Genomic DNA, 7098 nt, shown 5'->3' on the forward strand with positions numbered 1-7098 from the left:
ATATGATATTCCTAACACTTACATCAGATGGAGTTTTAGCAACTCCACACATGGTCTCTTTTCCCCCCCTAAGCTGTGGTTTTTTCACATCTCTTGTTTCTAAAGCTATAGCTACATGATACCAACCAGGGTTTTCTGAAACTACTATATCCAATTGACCTGTTCAACTTTTCACCATCTGATTCACGCTGGCCAGTTATGTTTAGACACATAATAGAACAAAACAAACGTTCCTGTCGGGGATGACACCATTGGTTATGCCGTCGCAATCCCCGTATCTGACGAAGAGTCGCTTTGCTTTTTTTAGGTTGCAGGGACAAATAAAAGGACGTGCAACAGAGGCGAAAAGGTCAAAGTACCTTCGACCTCCTGTCTGAAGGAGCACCTTCGCACTACACAGGAAAGTACCTTCGCGCTGACGGGGTCTAGCCCATGAAGGAAGACTAGGGCAGACATGACACGTCATAGAGCTTGTAGTAGGTGATTCTACGATGTAAAAAGGCTAAAATGCCCGGAAACCCCTATAAATAGCCCATTAGCCCCCTAAGCTGTTTGTAACAACATACTTAAGGTCCATTTTATTATGTTATTGTTCGATCGATGTTTTGTCTGTTGAGATGTCTCCCACCTCTTGATCCCTCGGGCCCCTCGGGCTATTAGTCCCATAAATGTTAATGACCAGTCTACCTGTCTTTGATGAAACGACCCTCCTTATTAATGACCTGCCTACCTTTTCCAAAGCTCTTATATGTTCTGATCTTATATTATCCCATGGTTCAATTTAGCATTCAGAATATTGCTCTCTATACCCAGCATAGCTGTCCAGCTGTCCCTACTTTTAATGCAGTTTGGTCGAGGGTACATTCTTACAACCACTTATTAGCATACTTTCATTTATTGATTTTTCTTACTAGGGAACCAAAGCTATAGATTCCTGAATCCTGATGGCTGAGATGGTCAGTTCTGCAGTTATCCAGGAGGCATTTAGCCAAATACTATCTGTCCTAGTTAAAAAATATGATGACAAAGAGGAAATAAATGGAATCAGAAACATAGAGAGGCTAGAGATGGCACACATGAGGCTGGAAGCAGCTCTTGAGACTTCTAATAAATGGCAGATCACTGATACATCCATGTTGCATTGGCAAAAGAAGTTGAAGCGTGCTGCACAAGAGTGTGATGAGAAACTGCACAAATGTAAGCAGAGAATCCTCGAAGAAGAATGCATGGAACAGGAGGTAATGAATTCCTCCATTCCTAAACGGATTGGACATGCTACCAAGTCATTTGTTTTCTCCATCTTTAACCGCAACAACGATGAGTTGAACCCATCTGTTGTTAAACGATTTGAGTGGTATGCAGATGGTGCTAGTGAATTCCTGAGATTCATTGAGCTTGGCGGCACACCCCTTTGTCACATCATGCCCTCTGGCTCCCTTATCAAGAATCTTTTTGCAGGCAAGCAGCTTCACCATAAAATTGTTCGAGGAAGCCAACAGCCTTTGTGTCAACTATGGTTGATCCCCTTTAGTACTGCAGAGAGAGGAACAGAGGTTTCCCTATTTTTTATCAAGAAAGATGGTACAACAGAGGGTAATATCTACTTTAGTATGATAGTGCAGCTTTCAGAGAGTACAGACGTAGTAGGGATTGCAGTTAGGAGTTTGCAGTTGTTTGCCCCTCATGTCAAATTTATAGTTGAAAATATTACCAATGAACTTACTCAACTACAAACTCAAGACTTCTCATGGGCGCCATTTGCTTATTCATACCACAAGAACATTTGTACAATCTTCACAGCATTGCATCTCAATGGTTTCGCCCGAAACCATTATGTTGCAAGCAACAGCAACACCATGAGGTTCCACATTTTAGCAACCTAAACATGGCAGAATTATCAGATGTTTCGCTAGAACCAATAATTGAATTTAATTTGCAGTGGCAAGTCTCACATTCAGTTTACATCAAGCGAAAGACCTCACTGTCTCAAGGCACAGTGTCTCTGCAAAATTCTCCATATCTAAAAGCTGGAATTGCTTTTGCACCCCATGGCTGTTCTGAAGACATGCTACCAGTGAATAAAAGTTCTGAAGCAGTAGAGATAGTTGGCGGTCAGCAGCATATCTTGCATACGGACATCTCCTTGGAGAAACTGGAAGAGATTATGCTAGCAAAGGCCGTAGATTACTTCTGCCACAATGGCGAAGCATCCATATACCAAATGATTTGGAGGTCTAAACATGGGGCTGCACGGATTCATGTTGAGAAGCCTAGCAAAAACAAACAGAGAACAAGCATGAGAGCACAGAGAACTTTGGGAGGGCTTACAAATAGAAAGCGGCTTCGAGGACAGGGTCAGAATATTGGGAACTTTCTAGGTGTGCTCACTCACTTTCTCGACTTATGGGGTGCCCATGTACCGATTTGGCTGCAAAGTTCTCTCATGGGCTGGATGCAGAAAGAAAAGGAAACTCATTTACTAGAAAGAAAAGCAAGACCTGTGAGAAACATATAAACATAGATATCCTCGAGGTAGAGTCTTAGTGTTAAATGCTCCAAATGCAAAAGCAAGAGGATCGAGCGAAGCTATGAATAACATAAAGATCTTAATTTTACATTCTAATAGTCTTTATTGTTTATGTCTTTGTAAGGAAGTAGTGAAGTACGTATGTTATACATCAGGAACTTATGCAACTGTGTCTTAGTTTAGTTGTGTCACTGTCTCATATATGTGATATTGTTTGTATGTCATCAGCTGAGATATGCTCGGAATTACTCAATCACATTGGAATCGTAATGCAGTGGATTTAGTGGAAGGAGAAAATGTAAGGAATTTAGGCATTTTCATGTTAAAATTAATTCAGAAAAGTAATAGCAAATTTGTGATGACAAATATGTGCACGTGTGTGATTTTACTACTACTCAGATTAGCAACAAATATATTCATGAACAACATACTGATCATAGCAAAAAAGAGATTGAATTTAACCAATTTGATAATAGAAATGTATCCTGCGGAGGGACCCATGCTCAAGGCACCGGTGGCTCTAGACCCACTCATGGTGAGTTGCTCGAAGTCGAGTACCACAGTAGGTGTAGGAAGATGTACGCAGTGCCGAAGCCGATCCGAGGAAGAAGGTGCACCACGATCTGATGAAGAAGAAGATGGTGAGAGGTGTGGTATGGCCGTAAGGCAACAGGGAGACAGGATGGAAGGTTATGCCAGAGGGATCAGGGAGACAAAGAGTCAAAGTGATTACGAGTAATCACCACTGTAGTGGATGGTAACTGACCTGTAACTAACTCCTCCACATTAGTGCCTATACCCCTTCCTCTTCCTTAGCCAACCCAAGTGGCAAAACCAACCCACACCCGCGCTCGAGCACGACACGACACGACACGACACGCACGCATCGCTCGCTTGCTTGCCATGCCATGGCTTAGCTCGGCTCAGTGGCGGCGGCAGAGCGCGTGCGTGTGGTACGCCTTTGGTCTCTTTCAACCTCTCTATAGGTGCACACGCGTGTAGCCTATTTAAGTTGAGTCAACAATTAGTTAAAATCCCATACGGGACTAAAACTATATTGTACCACAACATTTAATATGGGCCTAGAATTAATTGATTTATTAAATAAAATATGGGCCTTAACCTATATAATATTCAACAATCCCCACCAAATTCTAGGGCACATAAGAAATGCTCCCAATTCTCTCTGTCGTTTGATATAGCAGTGTTTCGATGGAGACTATTAAGTTGAACTCCCACCTAGAGCAAAGGTTACGCTTACTCACAATTATATAATGGACTATGCCTTGAATTGACAGTTTTGTGCGAAATAAGTTTCACCCAGGCCCTTTACTGATACTAGGTTGCAAAAAGCATCCCCTCTGGTTGGAGCATATAAGTCATACTCGTGGCCCATTCATGAGTATCTAGAGATCACCCAAATCTCATAGACTGTGACTAGCAGTCGAACTCACATAGGTGTGTTTCTCAAAAGATGTTCTGTAGGATAACATCTTTGCTTCAACAAGCCACTTTGAAACATATTAAGGTATAAAACCAACCTGCCTTATAGAAAAAGAAAGAAGTGCATCTAACATGGGTTTAGTTAAGGGTGGCTTGTTTTACCATCCTACTTCACGGGATCTCCGATCACATAGAATAGGTTACCACCATGATAGACTTCATGTGGGTCTCAAGCCCATTTCACTTGATGCACTATCTATCACATTACGTGACAGTCCCTTAGTGAATTGATCTACCAGATTTTTAGATGTGTGGACATAGTCTAACACTATCACTCTAGAGTTTTTCAAATTTTTGATAGATTTTAATCTCCGCTTAACATGCCTTGTAGATTTCATGTTATCTGTAGAACTGTTTACCTTAATTATCACAGTTTGGTTGTCCCAGTTCATAGAAATAGCCGGTATAGGTTTCTCTACAAACGGTAAATCCATAAGGAGTTCACGAAGCCACTCGGCCTCAGTGCCAGCGGTGTCTAATGTTGTGAGTTCTCCTTCCATAGTTGACTTTGTTAAAACAGTCTGCTTGTAAGACTTCCAGGAAACAGCGCCACCTCCAAGCATGAACACATATCTACTTGTGGCATAAAGCTCATCAACATCAAATATCCAGTTAGCATCATAGTAACCCTCTAGTACCTTTGGGTACCCGGTATAGTGAATGCCATAGCTTATAGTACCTTTGAGATAGCGTAGTACTCTCTCAAGAGCACACCAATAATTATCTCCCGGATTTGACACAAACCGGCTTAGTTTGCTCATAGCGAATGCAATATCAGGCCTCGTAGCGCTAGCCAAATACATAAGTGAACCAATAATTTGGGAGTATCTCAAATGATCCCTTGCTATTCTTCGATTTTTCCTTAATAGCACACTAGGGTCATCAGGCGTAGGAGCAGGTTAACAGTCACTAAACCTATAGCGACTCAATATCTTTTCCACATAGTGAGATTGGGAAAGTGTAATCCCACCATTGCCTTCTTTTAGCAGCTTGATATTAGGAATAACATCAGCTTCTCCCAAGTCTTTCATCTCAAAATTATTAGAAAAAAGGTCTTTAACCTCCTTAATCTCATTAAGGCTGGTTCCAAAGATCAATATGTCATCAACATATAAACACAAGATCACTCATTCACCCCCACCATATTGATAATACACACATGTGTCAGCTTCATTCACAACAAAGCCGGCATATGTCAAAGTTCTATCGAACTTCCCATGCCACTACTTAGGAGCTTGTTTCAAGCCTTATAAGGACTTCAATAACTTACACACCATGCCCTCTTGACCATTTGCTACAAATCCATCTGGCTGATCCATATAGAACCCCTCTTCTAACTCTTCGTTTAGGAAAGTCGTCTTTATATCCATCTAATGAATGATAAGACCATGAGAGGTAGCCAGAGAAAGTAACACTTGAATTGTGGTCAATCGAGCAACCAGTGAATAAGTATCAAAGAAGTCTTCACCTTCTTTCTGGGTATAACCCTTGGCCACAAGCCTTGACATGTACCTCTCAATTGTACCATCAGTCCTAAGCTTTTTGTTGAACACCCATTTGCATCCTATTGGTTTACATCCATAAGAACGTTTAAAAATTTCCCAAGTTTCATTGGACATAATTGAATCCATCTCACTCTCTACTGCTTTCTTCCACAAGTCAGCATTAGGAGAGGAATATGCATCTTGTATGGTTCTTGATATATCATCCACAACATACACAATGTAGTCATCACCAAAAGACTTTGCAGTCAGTTGTCTCTTACTCTTTCGAGTGACTAAAATGTCAACCTAATAAAGATTGTGCACATGGGGTTTCTAAAAATTTTCTATCGAAATAAATTGCTCATGGGGAATTATAGATTCATGACTAGTTGTGCTATGTGCATTTTTCATAGGAAATTCACTTTAAAAAAATGTAGCATCTCTAGACTCCATAATAGTACCAACATGCATGTCAGGTACCCTAGAATTTATAATTAAGAATCTATATCCAACACTGTGAATAACATAACCAAGGAAAACACAATCAATAGTTTTAGGTCCAAGTTTGCGCCTTTTGTTAATTGGCACATTCACTTTGGCCAAACAACCCCAAGTACGCAAATATGAGAGATTTAATCTTTTCTTTTCTCATTCCTCAAATGGTGTGATTTCTTTATTCTTTATAGGAACTCTATTCAGGACATGACACGCTGTCAAAATAGCCTTACCCCACCATTCCTTAGATAGGCCTGCTGTCTCCAACATGGCGTTAACCAACTCAGTTAGAGTGTGGTTCTTTCTTTCAGCAATCCCATTAGACTGTGGTGAATATGGTAGTGTCCTCTCATGAATAATTCCATGTTCTACACAGAATTCAAAAAATTCACTTGAAAAGTATTCTCTACCAAGGTCAGACCTTAACCATTTAACTTTCATCTCAAATTTATTTTCTACTTCAACTTTATAGATCAGAAAATAATGCAACGCTTCATCCTTTATTTTTAATAGGTACACATAGCAAAATCTAGTACAATCGTCTATAAAAGTCATGAAGTATCTTTTACCACCTTTGGTCAACTCTCCATTCATCTCGCATAGATCGAAATGGACTAGTTCTAATGGCGCCAAGTTCCTCGCCTTCGCAGCCTTGTGAGGCTTACGAGGTTGCTTAGATTGCACACATACATGGCACTTAGAACCTTTGACCAAACTAAATTTTGGGAATAAATTCAGATTTGCAAGCCGCAATATACAACCAAAATTAACATGACAAAGACCAAATATTTGACTCATCGGGGATAATACCATTGTTCACAATCTTATTACACACATCATGCAAGGATAAGTGGAACAAGCCTCCGCAATCATAACCTTTACCAACAAAAGTTCCATACTTTAATAGTACACATTTATTGGCCTTGAAGACAATTTTATAACCATCTCGACAACATTGAGAGCCGCTAACCAGATTCTTTTTGATGGAGGCGACATGTTGCATGTTCTTTAGCAACACTGTCTTTCCTGAAGAGAATGACCATACCAACACCAAGAACACGCGCATGGGACCCATTCCCCATCAACAAG

At 40.5% G+C, this 7098-nt stretch overlaps 1 pseudogene; it reads left to right on the top strand.

Annotated features, from left to right (window-relative positions):
* The first annotated feature begins 944 nt into the window (after positions 1–944).
* LOC136544849 (uncharacterized) lies at positions 945–2737 on the top strand (annotated as a pseudogene).
* Positions 2738–7098: the final 4361 nt, after the last annotated feature.

This window comes from Miscanthus floridulus, chromosome 3, assembly GCF_019320115.1.
Source record: "Miscanthus floridulus cultivar M001 chromosome 3, ASM1932011v1, whole genome shotgun sequence".
Taxonomy (NCBI): Eukaryota; Viridiplantae; Streptophyta; class Magnoliopsida; order Poales; family Poaceae; genus Miscanthus; species Miscanthus floridulus.